Source organism: Bombina bombina, chromosome 4 (assembly GCF_027579735.1).
Source record: "Bombina bombina isolate aBomBom1 chromosome 4, aBomBom1.pri, whole genome shotgun sequence".
Lineage (NCBI taxonomy): Eukaryota > Metazoa > Chordata > Amphibia > Anura > Bombinatoridae > Bombina > Bombina bombina.
This window is the reverse complement of record NC_069502.1, coordinates 1134663014-1134682383: the sequence shown is the minus strand read 5'-3', so window position 1 is coordinate 1134682383 and position 19370 is coordinate 1134663014.

Genomic DNA, 19370 nt, shown 5'->3' with positions numbered 1-19370 from the left:
CTCCGCCTGAAAAGGAAGGTGGATGGACTGCTATTAGAGTGGCAAGAGAAAGGGTTGATCACGCAACAGGATTACAATTTTCTCAAACGAGACTTCCCACTGCTTCCACTACTCCCTCCCGAAAATTCACAAAATGCAGAATCACCCCCTGGAAGACCTATAGTTTCAGCTAGGGGGTCGTTGCTACAACTTTTGGCTCAGTTTGTGGACTTCTATCTACAACCCCTGGTGAGAAACATGAGATCCTACATACAGGATTCGTCTGATTTCATCTCTCCGATCACTTTGGAAAACATTGAGATAGCTGATTTGCTTGTGACCCTTGATGTATCAAGCCTATACACGGTCATTCCTCACACCAGCAGCATATCGGCTGTAGCCCAGGCCCTCTGCCAAGCAGTATACATTGGACCATCTGAAGAGGTGTTAATATCGCTACTCACAATCTACCTAACAGAGAACTATTTCCTTTTTGACAAGACCTTTTACTTACAGGTGTCAGGAACCGTGATGGGGTCGAATGTGGCCCCATCCTTGGCTAATTTGTATATGGTGCAATATGAGACCACTATGATGAAGATCTTTGAGACAACACAGATCAAGTTCTTTTGCAGATACATTGACGACTTGTTTTTGGTGTGGGGAGATGGTAAGGAGAATCTACTCAGGTGGATTGATGATCTTAACTAGCTGGACAGCACCATTAGATTCACATATACGGTGAACACTGAAACAGTAGACTACTTGGATGTTAGAGTTTTCAAGACAGAAGAGGGACTGGGGACAACCTTATACCGTAAAGATACGGATCACAATTCGCTATTACATGCACATAGCTGTCACCAACCAATTTGATCAAAAATATTCCGAAGGCACAGTACCAGAGGGTTATTAGGAATAATACGGATATTAATATTTGCCATCAACAACTACACGACATGACCCAGAGATTCAGACAAAGGGGATATAGCAAGAAGACACTATCAGAGATGCAGGACAGAGCACTTTATCCGACTATGGAACCTAAGGATGACACTATTGATACTACTAATCAGCTAACATTTGTGACCATGTATACACCTGAGGTAATATCTGTTACACAAGCAGTTAAGGAAGAATGGAAATTGGTTGAGGCGGACCATACTTTTCCTTTTGTAGGCTGGAAGGCTCCTAGAATTGGTTATAGACGTGGCCGATGTCTCAAGGATCTTCTCGTAAAGACAGATGTCAACATGGAAGCTAGTCCCGGTACCTGGTTGAAAATCAAGAGGAAAGGGTGCCATTGATGTGCCAGCTGTGTGACCTGTAATGGAATGCTTACAGGCACACATTTCCATCATCCAGACAAGAGGAAGAAGTATGAGATCAGATTTTTTCTTACATGAACGACCAAATTTGTCATCTATCTTCTTGATTGCTCGTGTGGCAAGTACTACATAGGAAAGACCATTGATGACACCAGGACGAGAATGGACAATCATCGATCCAGCAAATCATCGATCCAGCATATGGACAGCCATCTCTAAGGGCAAATCGGACCAACCTGTGACCCGTCATTTTCTGGAGGCTGGACACTCGGTCAATGACCTCAGATTCAGATTGTTTGATCACATTCCGATCCAGAGAAGAGGGGGAAATCGAGCAAAGTTACTCCTACAGAAGGAATCAAGATGTATCTATGAACCTGGAACTTTACACCCCAGGGGTCTCAATGTACACACTGGTTGGCAGTGTTATTTATTACACTTGCTATCCTGAATTTTTGGGAGTCCTTGATCCATTTATATACATGATGTTGCAACTCGAGAGGGGCGTCCCTCTTGTTCTCTCAGGGCCTACCTGTGCTCCATATTTTCGCCATATGATACCTCTGTTTTTCTTTTTCTTTGTTTTTCTTCCTTTCTTGTTTTATTCTCTTTTGCTTTCTTCTAAGTTTTTCGTTTGTTATTTGTCTATCTTTTTGCTTTATTTTGTCTATCTTTTGTTTTACTTTATTTTTTCATGATGCTATTATGTCCTGTTAACATGGAATATGAATGTAATATTGTTGAAAATCCTTTTTGGATAGTATGTGTTTTTCCTGCTCTTACTGACCGAAAATAGTGACTTTTGTTTTAAATATTAATTTTAATGATTCTAGATTATGTGGATTAGAAGTGTTATACATTTCTTCACTTATTTTCACCCTGTTGCCTGAGCGAGTTCTCAGAGTGAGATCAGTGTCTAACCTTGTTTTTCCTTTTTTGTATGTTTTTGGGAATGGAGCTCTCTATATTTATATATATATATATATATATATATATATATATATATATATATATATATATATATATATATATATCTATATCTATCTATCTATATATACAGGGAGTGCAGAATTATTAGGCAAATGAGTATTTTGACCACATCATCCTCTTTATGCATGTTGTCTTACTCCAAGCTGTATAGGCTCGAAAGCCTACTACCAATTAAGCATATTAGGTGATGTGAAGGGGTGTGGTCTAATGACATCAACACCCTATATCAGGTGTGCATAATTATTAGGCAACTTCCTTTCCTTTGGTAAAATGGGTCAAAAGAAGGACTTGACAGGCTCAGAAAAGTCAAAAATAGTGAGATATCTTGCAGAGCGATGCAGCACTCTTAAAATTGCAAAGCTTCTGAAGCGTGATCATCGAACAATCAAGCGTTTCATTCAAAATAGTCAACAGGGTCGCAAGAAGCGTGTGGAAAAACCAAGGCGCAAAATAACTGCCCATGAACTGAGAAAAGTCAAGCGTGCAGCTGCCAAGATGCCACTTGCCACTAGTTTGGCCATATTTCAGAGCTGCAACATCACTGGAGTGCCCAAAAGCACAAGGTGTGCAATACTCAGAGACATGGCCAAGGTAAGAAAGGCTGAAAGACGACCACCACTGAACAAGACACACAAGCTAAAACGTCAAGACTGGGCCAAGAAATATCTCAAGACTGATTATTCTAAGGTTTTATGGACTGATGAAATGAGAGTGAGTCTTGATGGGCCAGATGGATGGGCCCGTGGCTGGATTGGTAAAGGGCAGAGAGCTCCAGTCCGACTCAGACGCCAGCAAGGTGGAGGTGGAGTACTGGTTTGGGCTGGTATCATCAAATATGAACTTGTGGGGCCTTTTCGGGTTGAGGATGGAGTCAAGCTCAACTCCCAGTCCTACTGCCAGTTTCTGGAAGACACCTTCTTCAAGCAGTGGTACAGGAAGAAGTCTGCATCCTTCAAGAAAAACATGATTTTCATGCAGGACAATGCTCCATCACACGCGTCCAAGTACTCCACAGCGTGGCTGGCAAGAAAGGGTATAAAAGAAGAAAATCTAATGACATGGCCTCCTTGTTCACCTGATCTGAACCCCATTGAGAACCTGTGGTCCATCATCAAATGTGAGATTTACAAGGAGGGAAAACAGTACACCTCTCTGAACAGTGTCTGGGAGGCTGTGGTTGCTGCTGCACGCAATGTTGATGGTGAACAGATCAAAACACTGACAGAATCCATGGATGGCAGGCTTTTGAGTGTCCTTGCAAAGAAAGGTGGCTATATTGGTCACTGATTTGTTTTTGTTTTGTTTTTGAATGTCAGAAATGTATATTTGTGAATGTTGAGATGTTATATTGGTTTCACTGGTAAAAATAAATAATTGAAATGGGTATATATTTGTTTTTTGTTAAGTTGCCTAATAATTATGCACAGTAATAGTCACCTGCACACACAGATATCCCCCTAAAATAGCTATAACTAAAAACAAACTAAAAACTACTTCCAAAACTATTCAGCTTTGATATTAATGAGTTTTTTGGGTTCATTGAGAACATGGTTGTTGTTCAATAATAAAATTAATCCTCAAAAATACAACTTGCCTAATAATTCTGCACTCCCTGTATATATATATACCTTTATATTTATTTGTATGTTCATTTTTCTATACACTCATTGGGATTTATATAATTGGTTGTTTGTAGTTCATTTGCTCCATTTTGGGGGTTGGTTACCTCTATAGTGGTTTATATGGATCCCATTGGTTATGGGTGATTGTGTTTTGGGATAGATGAGTTAAAATCTCTAGTTGACGTGATATTTAAGCGAAGCTTTCTTTTCTTATATATCTTTGATGGATTATATCTAACACATTATGGTGTATTTGAATTATCATGACTTAAGTAGGCGTGGAATGAAGAGGCTATAAACATGCGGGTCTTTGTTGATTACCATCATGAGCGTGGTTCATTGGTGGTGTTCATTTCTTACTACGCCCAGTAGGGTGTTCTTTTGAGATACTGTGAGTATCTAGTAGATACAGTTTTATTCTATTTTTATTTTTGAGTTTGTTATACTTTAATAGCTTGTCTGATCTATATTCGATGTGGCTAAGGGTATGTTTTTGTTTGTTTTTACTTTTTGTATGATCAGAAAAAGATATGTTTGTTACTTTTTATTTTGTTCTAGTGCCCTGCTAATTTGTTTTTGAACCCCTGAGGACCTAGTGTTCTGTGACAGCTGTCTCTCTTGATGACTGTAGTTCTATACTCAGCTGTTTTGCGGGCATCGGCTGTTTGAATATAGATAAGCTTTCATACGATCGCATTAAGTGGTGTTTACATACACAATGTTTACACCCACATCAGGATCATAGCCCAATGGCGTGTCGGGGTGTGTATAGGTCATCTAGTCCTGCCCTTCATTCTGCGCTGCACACATACAGTGATAAAGACATCGAGACCTCTATTCTCTAGGTGGTGAAGCATATTTATATATATATTTGACTGCTTGATTTAACTCATTTGTGGTTTTGATCCCTTGCTTTCCAATTTCCTTCCGTGATTGGTCCCTAGTTATGGACAATGGTTACCAAGACAATGGGTGGGTTTGGGCATACGAACACGTACACATGATGAGATGATTTAAAACGGAAAAAAGAAAACAAAAGCGCACCCACACTCTAAGAGTAAAAGTTTATACACATTTTATTTAGCGCAATGTAGGTAGAATAAAACGTACAGGATTTAAAAACAAGTAATGCAAATAGTGAAATTGTCACCGTATTAGGCTTCCCTACACTTCAGTATAATAACATGGCAACCGGATTTGCAGACAACTTTTAACATATGTTGTGATGGATCCTTTAGACTGTCAAATAGTTAGACTTCGGTTTAATAGTGATTGCTGCGGCAGCCGGTCCAGATGTCCACGGCTTTCTAAAGGGGGGAAAAAAAGCCTCTGATGCCTCAACGTGTTTCCTCTGGTCTCCACCAGACTTTTTCAAGAGGTAATGTGACATTACCTCTTGAAAAAGTCTGGTGGAGACCAGAGGAAATGCCTTTAGGCATCAGAGGCTTTTTTTCCCCCTTTTACAAGCCGTGGACATCTGGACCGGCTGCCGCAGCAATCACTATTAAGCCGAAGTCTAACTAACTATTTGACAGGCTAAAGGATCCATCACAACATATGTTAAAAGTTGTCTGCAAATCCGGTTGCCATGTTATTATACTGAAGTGTGGGGAAGCCTAATACGGTGACAATTTCACTATTTGCATTACTTGTTTTTAAATCCTGTACGTTTTATTCTACCTACATTGCGCTAAATAAATTGTGTATAAACTTTTACTCTTAGAGTGTGGGTGCGCTCTTGCTTTCTTTTTTCCGTTTTAGATCTTCAAGCGAAGGAGTGACCAGAGATCCCTTCATCATTGAGCTGCACTCACGTCACGTCACAATACCCTACGTCACAGCGGTAGCAACAACAAAGGATCCGCTACCTGGAAAAAAACGTTTGGACTTTCTTTGAAAGACTCTTGACCACACATCTAGGCATTTTTACCTAAATAACTCAATAAATAAATAAAACACTGACACAAAGTATGGGTGAAAAAGGCCGCAGCCCGCATTTATTAAAATAAATGAAGAAAAAACTTTATTAAAATAACCAAACTTCATTTAAAGGTGCTTGCCCTAAACAAAAAAGACGTGCCTTCCACTGGCTCTCAGCCAGGCACGCCCCCACATAAATCTCTCCCCATATCTGAGGAGGTACCCACAATAATATACCACTTTTTAGGCTAGCACCCCGCAACAGCTGCGACAACCACTTACCAAAACCAAAGGGGAGGGAGGGAGGGACGCTTCTTTACCAGGTCCTCTTCGTTCGACGATGACAGGAAAAGTGAGCAACGGCTCACGCAGACACGCCCCTCTACGCCTCGAGTGAGGTCACTGGCCCCTCCTCTCACAGGCGCTCGACGGGGCTTCATTGACCACACATCTAGGCATTTTTACCTAAATAACTCAATAAATAAATAAAACACTGACACAAAGTATGGGTGAAAAAGGCCGCAGCCCGCATTTATTAAAATAAATGAAGAAAAAACTTTATTAAAATACACAAACTTCATTTAAAGGTGCTTGCCCTAAACAAAAAAGACTCTCAGCCAGGCACGCCCCCACATAAATCTCTCCCCATATCTGAGGAGGTACCCACAATAATATACCACTTTTTAGGCTAGCACCCCGCCATTGCACGAATTACAATCGTGCACCAACCCACAGGGCTAAGGCCTTTTTCACACCTTCGCTTAAATTAAAATTAAACAAATGAAGACCAATCTCGTTAAGGTGAACCCCATCATTTAAAAAGAAACATCTTCCCGTTTCACCTTCGAATTCAACATGTCGTATTGCACAACCACCCAATTTTGCCACAAAACTAGAAATCGTCCTGTTAACTTTCTTTCTAGAGCAGTCCAATTTCCGAGAATCCCATGCAGACCTCCAGCTAATCCTGCATTCTATATCAGACCAAACAATCATGATTCGAGGAAATAGCTCCCTTAATCTAATGATGTCCCACTTAATCAGATCTATTAACCTTTTTTGAGACATAAAACCAAGGTCGTTGCCCCCCGCATGAATGACTAGAATATCAGGAGGGTGAAAAAGTCTAGCCCAACTAATAACATGCCCGATCAATTGATCCCACCTCAAACCCCTAATACCAAACCATTTTATGAATACATTCTCAAATGAACAACAAAGTTGGGAACCCGCCTCTTTACATGAAGCTGCTTTTCTCGCCCAGTAAATATAGGAGTGACCAACGATCCAACAATGCGGAGGACCTGCTGAAACAAAAAGACTAATACACTAATTCTGGCCTAACATATAATCTGAAACAACCAGACTTCCACCTTCCAATCCTCTTCACCACACCTTCATTCAAACCTAAAGAGCTTGCTGCCGTAGCCGCCCCAATCCAAAACGAATGGCATCCAAATTCCGTACTGTCCACTCCAATCATCGCTAAACCTTTCTTCAACACTGCTTCAAATTGAAAACGAGATAAGCATGTTCCATCCTCGTGGATTAAAAAAGTTCTAACCTTTAAACAACTCCTAAACTGCAAAAATTCTCGAACTGCCGTAACTGGGCAGCACACCCCTCCAATTCGTTTCAATCTAACCCAACAACCTTTACCTTCTTGATCAGTCTTTGACTTCTTCAACCATAACAAAACCTCTTCAGAATTCAAAACAACATCATCTACCTCAAAACCACCATGACTCCAACGATTAGCAGAAACCAACTCAGACACTCTAAAAGCACCAAAATAGGCTAATACAAAAGCTACTTTAAATAGCAACACTTCAAAATTAGAAAAACAAACTCTATGCAAAACTAAAACCAATCTTTCTAAAATTGAAAAAACCAATGGACGTCTCTTATCTAAAACGACCTTATTCTTTAACAAACTTTTAACCGCCATGTGGATACAAAATATCTTAGATAAATCCTCCCAGCCTAAAATTTTAAACAAAAAAGATAAAGCCGACACCGCTTTATCATTGACTTAGAGAAATTTTTCACCCTCCACGTCTCAATCCAATCCAAAAGCAGAAATATCTCATTCACCTGACTATCCTGCTCCACCAATTTATTAAGCCACTGAACCCAAACAGCCACATACGCCTTCCAAGTCCTAGGAGCTAAGGCTCCCCTCACCATATTCAGTACTCTAGAAAATTCAGGTACCACATTTCCTCCGGGCATGTAGCACCCACCATGTCTGCATCCGGAACAGCCTCTCGAAACCTCTGCCACTGAAAACGAGAAAGAGCATCAGCCCCTATATTCTCCTTTCCAGGCACATGAATAGCTCTAAAATACACATTATGTTTCAAGCATTCGAAAACAAACATTCTGATCAAACCAATAACCGGTTTAGAACTAGAAGACAAACGGTTGATGGCAAAAACCACACCCATATTATCAGAATGAAAAACCACGTTTTTGTTTTCAAACTCTCCACCCCAGATCTTCAAAGCAACCACTAAGGGGAATAACTCCAGAAAAACTACGTTTTTTGTCAAGCCAGTAGACGCCCAGACACTGGGCCAATGTCCTGAACACCATTTGTTACCAAACAAGGCACCGAAACCATGCGCACCAGATGCATCCGTAAATAAATGCAATTCACTATTCAACACTTCCGCAGACTGAATCAATGACTTCCCATTGAAGTCCTTTAAAAAGGCCTTCCAAACCCGTAAATCCTCCTTAACTTGAGCAGACAAACGGATCCTAAAATGAGGGATCTTAACCCCAACCGTTGACAAAGACAACCGCCTACAAAAAATTCTGCCAACTGGGATAATCTTGCAAGCAAAATTCAGCTTGCCAACCAATGATTGAATTTCCCTCAAAGAAAGCTTCCTCCTCCTCAGAGCTGAATCAACAGAAATTAATAAATCTTTCACCTTGTCCTCAGGAAGCCTGCATTCCATCCTAACAGAATCAATGCAAATACCCAAAAAGCTAATCACAGAAGAGGGGCCTTCCGATTTGTCAAAAGCAATAGGGATGCCAAAATCCCTTGCCATCTCCAAAAAGGAATCCATAAGCACCTGACACGAATCTTGATCAGACGGACCCACAAACAAAAAGTTGTCCAAATAATGGATAACTGATGACAACCCAGAAATCTGTTTTACCACCCATTCCAAAAAGCAACTAAACTTTTCAAACAAGGAACAAGAAATGGAACAACCCATAGGTAAACACAAATCCACGAAATAGGAACCATCCACAAAACAGCCCAATAAATGATGGCACGCAGGATGCACCGGCAGCAACCTAAACGCTGATTCAATATCCACCTTAGCCAACAAAGCGTTAGAACCAGCTTCCTTAACCAAAGACAAAGCTTTATCAAAGGACGCGTATCTTACCATAGATAACTCAGGTTCAATACCATCATTCACAGAAAAACCTTTTGGAAAGGACAGATGGTGAATAAGCCTAAATTCATTCGGAACCTTCTTTGGAACAACACCCAAGGGTGACACCCTTAAATTATCAAATGGAGGAGCACAAAATGGGCCAACCATTCTGCCCAAAGAAACCTCTTTCTGAATTTTACGCAAAACCACCTCAGGAAAATCCCTCGCAGATTTAAGATTACCAGCAAAAACAGATTCAATACCCTTGACAAAAGGTATAAAGAAGCCATCATTGAAACCATTAAACAAAATCTCAGCATCAGAAGCCATACCCCTCCTCCTACCGTACAATCTTAACCAAGGCTCCATCTTTTTTAATTTCACCGGAGTCCTGGCCTTGAATGACACTATCGACTTTTGTTGCAGCTTTAGCCCTCTTGAAACACTTGCTGCTGGAGTGAATTCCTCCACAGAAGGAACATTCGTGCTTGTATTTGCAAGCCGTTCCAAATTTACACACCCCTTCATTAAACTGAAAGCAGAGGCCTTTTCTAAAGGCCACAGCTGATGATGCTGACGAGGAGGAACTTGGCACTCCTCCCAAACCTCGAAAGGGCTGCCCAGACCTTAGCGGAGTCATAAGCTCCAACCAAATACCCATATCCCTATCGTCCCAAAGCATTTCCGGCCGAACCGCCAAACGCTGACGAAACTGTTCATCGTACTTCCACCAAGCAAGACCACCATACGTACGACAAGCACTTGCTATTTCATCTAGGTAACAAAATAGAGAAGAACACAATTCAGGGTTCCTTTCCCCAATTACACTAGCTAAAATACAAAAGGCCCTAGACCAATTGGACAAAGTTTTAGGAATCTTCCTAAATTTTCTTTTCCTATCATCATCCTCCTTCTTACCCGATTCACTTTTAGAATCCTCCTTGCTATCAAAACTTTGATCCACAGGAAGGAGCGAAAATATTTCAACAAACTCTTGTCTCCATATCCTCTCTTTCACATCCTTAGCAAGATGAATGCCCAAAGGGCCAACCGAACACAAACAAGGTCGTCTCAATGCTTGATCAGAAACCCTAGCCTGACTAACAACCAAAGAATCCCCAGATGGTACAGAAACCACCTGATCTAATAAGCTTCCACCGGAAGCCGCATTCTGCGCAACCCAGGCACCAATAGGACCCGAGGGGACAATAACATTAGACCGCGCACTGTTAACAACACTAGCATTAGACTGAGAACTAATCTCCATTTGAGAAACTAACTCCTTCAAGCCTCTCAATAAAACATCACACCTGTCGTCCACCACACTCACACTCAAACCTGGAAACACACTACTACTCGCACCTACATCACATGAAGATTTGGATAGCTCCTTAGATGTACCTGACTCCTTCCTTGCATCCGGCCGAATAGATTCATTTTCGTGTCTTGGAACCACTCTATCTTTGTGACTCCTTCTCTCTGGAGATCTAGATCTCCTATGACTCACTCTCTCCCTTGACTGACTGTCTATTGTACCCCAGACAGATGTTCCTGACTCCTGGCTTTTCCTGACACTAATAGGCGACCGGGATCTTACCCGACGCCGTGCTAATGGAATCCTGGACCTTCTTTCCTGACTCTTCCATTCTCCTGACTTGACCTGTGACCGAGAGGATGCGTAAACCCTGTTATCTACAATTCTACTACTAGCAGCTTCACTATTATCCCTGCGGCTCCCAACCAAATTATGCCTATCCCTACTGTCTCTACACTCAGTTAAAGGAGAATTCCTACCCTTTTGGCAACTAGCAAACCCCTCAACTTCTCCTGGCACTAACACCTTAATTAATTGATTCAAGATATCAATACCCCCTACCTGATCCGTAGAAACCGGTCCAGAACAAGATGGGAGTTGCTCCTCCTCCTCCTCACCAAAGTCACTGTATTGCTCCTCAATCCACAATGAATCGCCTTCTTCATGGCCACTCCGACGAGCGACGTTAGCCTGTCCAGAATTGCTGCACCTACCCTGAAAAACAGCTGGGGAAAAAGACATATTACCCTGCCTACCGGCATCCCCCCTAACATCATCAAAACTCTGGACAGCTCCACTACTCTTAGCCCTGCTACCTTGATTACCACCCCTATTAGCAACATAATCACCCAAATTACTACCCTCCTGAATCCCTACATTTAAACTAGCATCCTGTGTCATGGAGTAAACCGGACCTTCTAAATTGTCCAAATGTTTTGTTTTTCTGAGAGCTTTTTTACCCGGCCCTTTGGTGCTGTGGTCCTGAAAAACTAGTTCCCTCCTTGCTGAAATAACATCCTGACTCTCAATCTGCCTAGCCATAGGCCTAACGCCCGTTGAGCTCCTTTTCTTTGCTGACATAAAATTTTCCTCAATGGCACCTTCATTGAGGGCCGTATGCTCCTTAAAATATGCCCCACTAGGCCCAGAAGCCGTGATACTCTCCTGCAAAGTTGCGCACTTTAGGCCTAAAATGGCCGTTACCTCATCCCTTAATGGCGCCAAGTTTGAATCTCCCTCCTCTTCCGAGTCTTCGCCTACTGTACCCATGGCCGCCTCGTCCTCCCCATAATTGCCGCCAAATTGCCCCACATCACCTGCAAAATAAAATTTATTACCTTCTCCAGGCTCATCCACCGGCAACTGTGACACCTCCGGAACGCTGCCGACTCCGGTCCTGCTCCGACTCTTCTCACCAGCTCCCGACTTCCTTGAGACGGTGCCGACCTGCACCGCCCGTTGACCAGACACACTTCCCGTCGATGAAGCCTTCGCCGTCCTTCTTCCTCTGCTGCCGGATTCCCGACGTTTTGCTCCCGCTGGACTGTGCCTCTCGGGCGGGCGGGACCTGCGGACAGGCCTAGAAGATCCTCCGCCCGCCGTAGCTGCACCTCCGGAACCGACATCCTCTTCAGCCACAAGTCTCCGCTGGATCCATGCGACGCCTTTCGATTTCATCAACTCCTGGACCGTCCCGATGATTGATTGCAGATCCGACATGGTAAGTAGAATTTTTCTCCACAGGAACGCTTCTTTACCAGGTCCTCTTCGTTCGACGATGACAGGAAAAGTGAGCAACGGCTCACGCAGACACGCCCCTCTACGCCTCGAGTGAGGTCACTGGCCCCTCCTCTCACAGGCGCTCGACGGGGCTTCATATACTTAAACAGGTTTGGTTTAATGCCAGGACTACTACCGAGACTTCACATATTTGGCATAAGGTCAGATATAACTACAGCATGCACTTTTCTTCTATCTATGTGGGTTGAACACTTGTGCTGAAATTAGCATTGAACTATACCTATTACAGGTGCACTTCTGTTTGCACTTATACTAGTACCAAGACCTTGGTCATTTTGTATATATACATATCTTTTTTTTCTAGTTTTTGCATATTATTTTTCGTATTTACTTATTTATAGTTGTTTTTATTCATTTTTCAGTTATTTTTTGCCTGCATTATTTTTGTTATTATTATTCATATTATGTATGCTACGGCGTACACTATTGGTTACACAGAAGGGAAGCGCTTTTGACTGTGTTTTGTTTGATGATGAGATGATTGGTTGACTCTACTCGCCTTTAGATGATTGGTTGCAAAATGGGATTCATTCTTTATTTGTGTTTTTGTTATGATAAATGCGTATGTAGGGTTCTGTTTGTTTCGTGTACATAATTTGACACTGATCGCTCCACTGGGAATATCGCTGTGGTATCAATTATATATTAATATCAATATTTATACATCTGTTTTAATCACATTTGACACATTTAATTTATGTCACTCACATATTCTGATATTCACATTGACTATCTAAAGGGGTGTGTTGTATGAACGGTCTTGATTGGCTGTTCTCTTAGGGGAGGTTTTCTAGGTGCCTGTTAAAAGGCCTTATGTTTGCACAGTTTGTTTGTCAGAGGAAGGGACTGTTTCTGTCCCGAAACGTCACACTTGAATTAAAGTTTTTTCTTGTTGTCACAGATGTTGCCAGACCAGTGAGTGCTTTTTTTCAAGAACTATATATATATATATATATATATATATATATATATATATATGTTAGAAAAAAGGAGGGGCATCTGCGCTAAAAACTCTAACACTTGGTGAGTAATGGCTATTTTTGCAACAATAGTAGTAATAGTGATATATGTGCGTGCTGCCTCTGATACAGTGTACCCGTGTCACTGTTAGGAATGTGGATGGAAAAGAGAAAATCAAAAAGGGCGCACAGCTAGGCACTAGAATAAAAATTGACTATTAGTAAAGTAGGTATGTAGTTTTCAGACCTATGTGGTTATAGTAACAGGATAATAAAAATAATAATAATAATAATGTCCTTGGATTGTTATTGTATTCTAAAGAGTTCAGTAATGTGCTTTAGAATATTCGACACTTCTTTGTCTGAGGTGAGTGGATTTGTGCTTACCAGAGGTAACCTCAATCATATGAGGTAAGTTGTAGACTTGTCTGGGTTAGAGATGTTTCTTTGGCTCTTGTCCAGTCGATTTTGCTTTGTTCTTTGCTGTAGGAATCTTTCCTTTGTTGAAACCCTTTGGGATCTTTGTTTCCAGGTGGCTCCTGGCAGCAGTATGTTGTTTTGAATGAAAATCTTGGACTCTCTTGTATCGTTTGTTGAAAGGCAATGGAAAATCCTGGACTCTCTTTTTCCTCTTGGTGATGAGAATCTGGGTTGTCTCAGGTGTTCATATCGATTGAGATGGAATAGGAAAAAGAAAACAAGAACATAGTGTGATAACGTTTAAATAAAAAAGCTCTTTTTTTAATTAGAACTAAGTAAATGTGCTTACATCAAATGCCCTCAATCAGAGTATGAGGTAAGTAATAGACATTGATTAAGTATTTCGATCTCCTGGTCAGTGCTCTGGTTGGCTGCAGTACAAAGATTGCCCAATGCAGTATTTGAATTTAAAATACAGTTCAGCCTGCTTGTGGGACACTAATGGCTGTATGCTTAATGTGGTTCTTTTAAACAGCTAGACCTGCTGGCCGTAATTTGTGGTCAATAAGACCAATACGTTTATAATGCTGTTAGGCTAAAAAGCCTCTGTTGGCAGTTGGTAAGTTCAAATTGTGCGTATAATATGCTCACAGAGGCATATGTATAAGGAAGGGTACAGTCGCTCAACAAGTCCTGTTACCCGTTGTGTTAAATATGATGCCGTGCCGCAATGTAGCAAAAGGATGTCCGCCCACCTTAAGATAATCCTTACGCGTTTCGAAGTGATCAGTCACTTCTTCATCAGAGGAAAAAAGTGGAATGGACAGAAGTCGGCATCATGAGAATATAAAGGTCTGTGGTGGGCGTGTTTGTTCCTAATTGTCCAATTGCGGCTAAGTTGTAGTGACGTCAGTTGTGTTAGCGTATCGGTTGTCATAGTGACCATGCTTTGTTGACTTCTGGGAGTTGGTCGTCAGTGTCTGCTGGGTCCTATAGTCTCTCCTATTCTGAGTATATCGTACTATTTTTACTGGAACGTTTGCCTAAAGTCCTAAATAGTAAAACAATCTTTTCTCTTATTTTTATAGTATTTAAGGCGAACGGAAAGTAATAATGAAAACGTAATATAATGTTTATGGTGTAGTGTTTGGATTTAAACAATTTTATTCTGTATATTTTTCTTGGACGTTTTTTGATTATGAATTTTAGATAAAGGTGGAGGTATGGGAAGTAGTGGAAAGTGTATTAGCCTTGAATTTTTTGATTTACTGGTAATCCAGATGTAAGTTTGATACCTATTAATTATCTGTTTTTATGGCTAAACATAAATTGCTGATTTTTGTGACTGATTTTTAAGAGATTTCTATAAAAATGCTGCCAGATCTATATCTTCATTTAATCCCATAGGGCTCATTGTGCCCATATAGTGAATCCAGAAAGTTTCTCTCTGGCGAAGCTTAAGGAACCTGTCTCCTCCTCTGCGTGGTATCTGAATTTGTTCTAATATTGTGCCTCTGAGTGCTTTTGGATCTTTATTGTGAATTTTTTTGAAGTGTCTCGAGACACTATGGCCCTTGTAGCCTGCCTCTATGTTTTTCAGATGTTCAAGCAGTCTTTTCTTGTATGGGCGTTTGGTACGCCCAATATATTGTAGATTGCAAGTGCACTCCAATAGATATACCACGTAAGTGCTTTTACAGTTAGTGAGGGTATTTATTTCACATTTTTTTGATGGAAAAGTTTTTGATTGAATTATTTTTGTTGCTTTTTTGCTTTCATAAGCATGTTCTCAGCTCTTGCAATTGGCCCTGTAGCACTTAAAAAAACCTTTAGTGTTTGTGGATAACCAATTTGTTTTCTTGGTGGTGTCTTTGAGTCTGCTGGGTGCCAATAGTTGTTTTAGGCATCTGTTCTTTCTAAATGTGATCTTTGGTGCAGAGCCTATGCTGTTTTTCAGGAATTTGTCTTGCTCTAAAATTGGCCAATATTTTTTCAGTATTTTTCTAATTTCTGGGGCTGCTTCGTTGAAAGTTGTAACCATACCTATTTTTTTGGTACTTTTGTTTGGTTTCTCTATGTCTTTTTTTGCAGTAAGAAGTTGTGTTCTATCTAGTCTTTGCACTTTCTTAAGGGAGTTGTCGATTAATTTTTTAGGGTAATTTTTCTGTATCAGTTTTTCCCTGAGAAGTTCAGCTTCTTGTTTGAAATCGCTGTCTTTTGTGCAATTTCTTTTTAGGCGCTGAAATTGCCCATAAGGGATGTTGTGGATCCATGGTTTGTAATGTCCACTATCTGCTCTTAGGTACCCATTGCAGTCGGTGCTTTTTCTGTAAAGTTTAGTGTAAATGTTTGTATTTTCATTGAACAATATTAGATCAAGAAACTCTATTGAGTTTTGTTCAATTTTGGAAGTAAATTGTAGGTTAAAAATATTATTGTTAATATGTTGTAAGAAATTTGTGGTGGTGGGGGTATCTCCTTCCCATATTAGTAGGATATCATCGATATATCTACCCCACCAAATAATGTTTTGTTGGAATGGGTTATTTTGGTGGATATAGGTATCTTCCCACATCCCCATATATAGGTTGGCGTAGCTGGGTGCCATGGTTGTACCCATAGCGGTTCCGCTAATTTGCAAGTAATAGGAGTTATTGAATTCGAAATAATTCTTTTCTAAAACAAATCTGATACATTCAGTAATGAAGTTTTGGTGTTCATTCGATAGATCTGTATCGTTTAGAATTTGTGTCATTGCGGAAATCCCCTTTTCATGGGGTATACTAGTGTATAGGGAAGACACATCCAGTGTCATCCATTGGTATGTGTCTTTCCATTTGATTTTTGTAATTTTAGCTATAGTGTCTGTAGAGTCTCTTAGGTAAGATTTAAGATGTGGTACTAGTGGTTTTAGGTAAAAGTCTGCGTATTCGGAAATCCTGGCCGTCAGGGAGTCTATGCCTGAGACTATTGGCCGCCCCGGGGGATTAACCTGATCTTTGTGGATTTTTGGTAAGTGGTAAAAAATAGCTTTATTTGGAAATGCATGTGTTAAGTATTTGTGTTCATTTTTGTTGAGTAAGTTCAAATGATTTGCTGTGTCTATCATCGAATTGTACTGTTTTTGAAAAATGGTAGTAGGATCCCCTGAGAGTTTTTTATATGTCTCGGGGTCATTTAACAGTCTGTTGGCCTCTGTGAGGTAGTGAGTTCTATTTTGTATGACCAGTCCTCCTCCCTTATCTGCTTCCCTCAGAACTATGTCTTTCATCTCTTTGATTGATTCTAAAGCTGTTTTTTCGTGTTTCTTTAGGTTATCTTTTTTGATTGAATAGTTTTCACAAAGTGATTGTAAATCCTTTTGTACTAACTCACTAAAGGTAGGGATGGCATTACCTTTGGATTGTGTCGGAAAGAATATAGAGGAGGGTTTGAGATTGGAGTGTCTTTTAGTTTGAATCTGTGTTTGAGTTTCATTACTATTGTATAATTCCTCCAGTGTATTTAGTACATCCAGATCAGTGTTCATTATTACTTTCCTTTCGCCTTAAATACTATAAAAATAAGAGAAAAGATTGTTTTACTATTTAGGACTTTAAGCAAACGTTCCAGTAAAAATAGTACGATATACTCAGAATAGGAGAGACTATAGGACCCAGCAGACACTGACGACCAACTCCCAGAAGTCAACAAAGCATGGTCACTATGACAACCGATACGCTAACACAACTGACGTCACTACAACTTAGCCGCAATTGGACAATTAGGAACAAACACGCCCACCACAGACCTTTATATTCTCATGATGCCGACTTCTGTCCATTCCACTTTTTTCCTCTGATGAAGAAGTGACTGATCACTTCGAAACGCGTAAGGATTATCTTAAGGTGGGCGGACATCCTTTTGCTACATTGCGGCACGGCATCATATTTAACACAACGGGTAACAGGACTTGTTGAGCGACTGTACCCTTCCTTATACATATGCCTCTGTGAGCATATTATACGCACAATTTGAACTTACCAACTGCCAACAGAGGCTTTTTAGCCTAACAGCATTATAAACGTATTGGTCTTATTGACCACAAATTACGGCCAGCAGGTCTAGCTGTTTAAAAGAACCACATTAAGCATACAGCCATTAGTGTCCCACAAGCAGGCTGAACTGTATTTTAAATTCAAATACTGCATTGGGCAATCTTTGTACTGCAGCCAACCAGAGCACTGACCAGGAGATCGAAATACTTAATCAATGTCTATTACTTACCTCATACTCTGATTGAGGGCATTTGATGTAAGCACATTTACTTAGTTCTAATTAAAAAGAGCTTTTTTATTTAAACGTTATCACACTATGTTCTTGTTTTCTTTTTCCTATTCCATCTCAATCGATATGAACACCTGAGACAACCCAGATTCTCATCACCAAGAGGAAAAAGAGAGTCCAGGATTTTCCATTGCCTTTCAACAAACGATACAAGGGAGTCCAAGATTTTCATTCAAAACAACATACTGCTGCCAGGAGCCACCTGGAAACAAAGATCCCAAAGGGTTTCAACAAAGGAAAGATTCCTACAGCAAAGAACAAAGCAAAATCGACTGGACAAGAGCCAAAGAAACATCTCTAACCCAGACAAGTCTACAACTTACCTCATATGATTGAGGTTACCTCTGGTAAGCACAAATCCACTCACCTCAGACAAAGAAGTGTTGAATATTCTAAAGCACATTACTGAACTCTTTAGAATACAATAACAATCCAAGGACATTATTATTATTATTATTTTTATTATCCTGTTACTATAACCACATAGGTCTGAAAACTACATACCTACTTTACTAATAGTCAATTTTTATTCTAGTGCCTAGCTGTGCGCCCTTTTTGATTTTCTCTTTTCCATCCACATATATATATATATATATATATATATATATATATATATATATATATATATATATATATATATATATAAATATGTTATCATCGGAAGGTTAACGTTAACCGACTGGTCTACTTAAATATGCGTGGTGAGAATGAGTCCCGAACTTACTCCTTCATTAAGAGGTAACAGCCTAATTTCAATAGGGGCATGGCAGAGCCCTCCAGATGGCTCCACCCAGCTATATTGCATGTAAAGGGGGTAAAATTAGTTCTCCTGGTCTGCTTACCTGTGAGTAAAGGCACCTTAGGCTCGCACCTAGTGTCATCACCAATCCTACCAGCCTGACCATCACTCCACTCCAGAACTGCAAACAAGGTCGCTACCTTTCATCACAAAAGACAATTATTCCCCAAGAAACTCTTGCCGCCACCACATCACACAAATGAAAGTTGGGTGGCCAAAGCCATTCTAATATTCTCTAAGTAAAGATGTAACCCAGCATCTGATAAATGAACTCCATCAGGGCATTATAATACCTTTTTGCTCGGTCATCAAATTAGGGTGACAAATCCCTATGACCCAACTGCGGTCTTCTCCACCTCTCTGTTCACTTTCTTATGAACTTGGTACGCAGCACCTGCTGAAAAAAAATGCCTCCAAGGCAACTTTGCTACAATGTTCGACCAACCAATGCACACTCCTGGACACCACACTCTCATCCAACTAATTTCTGATTGAATGGTCTTGATGAGAT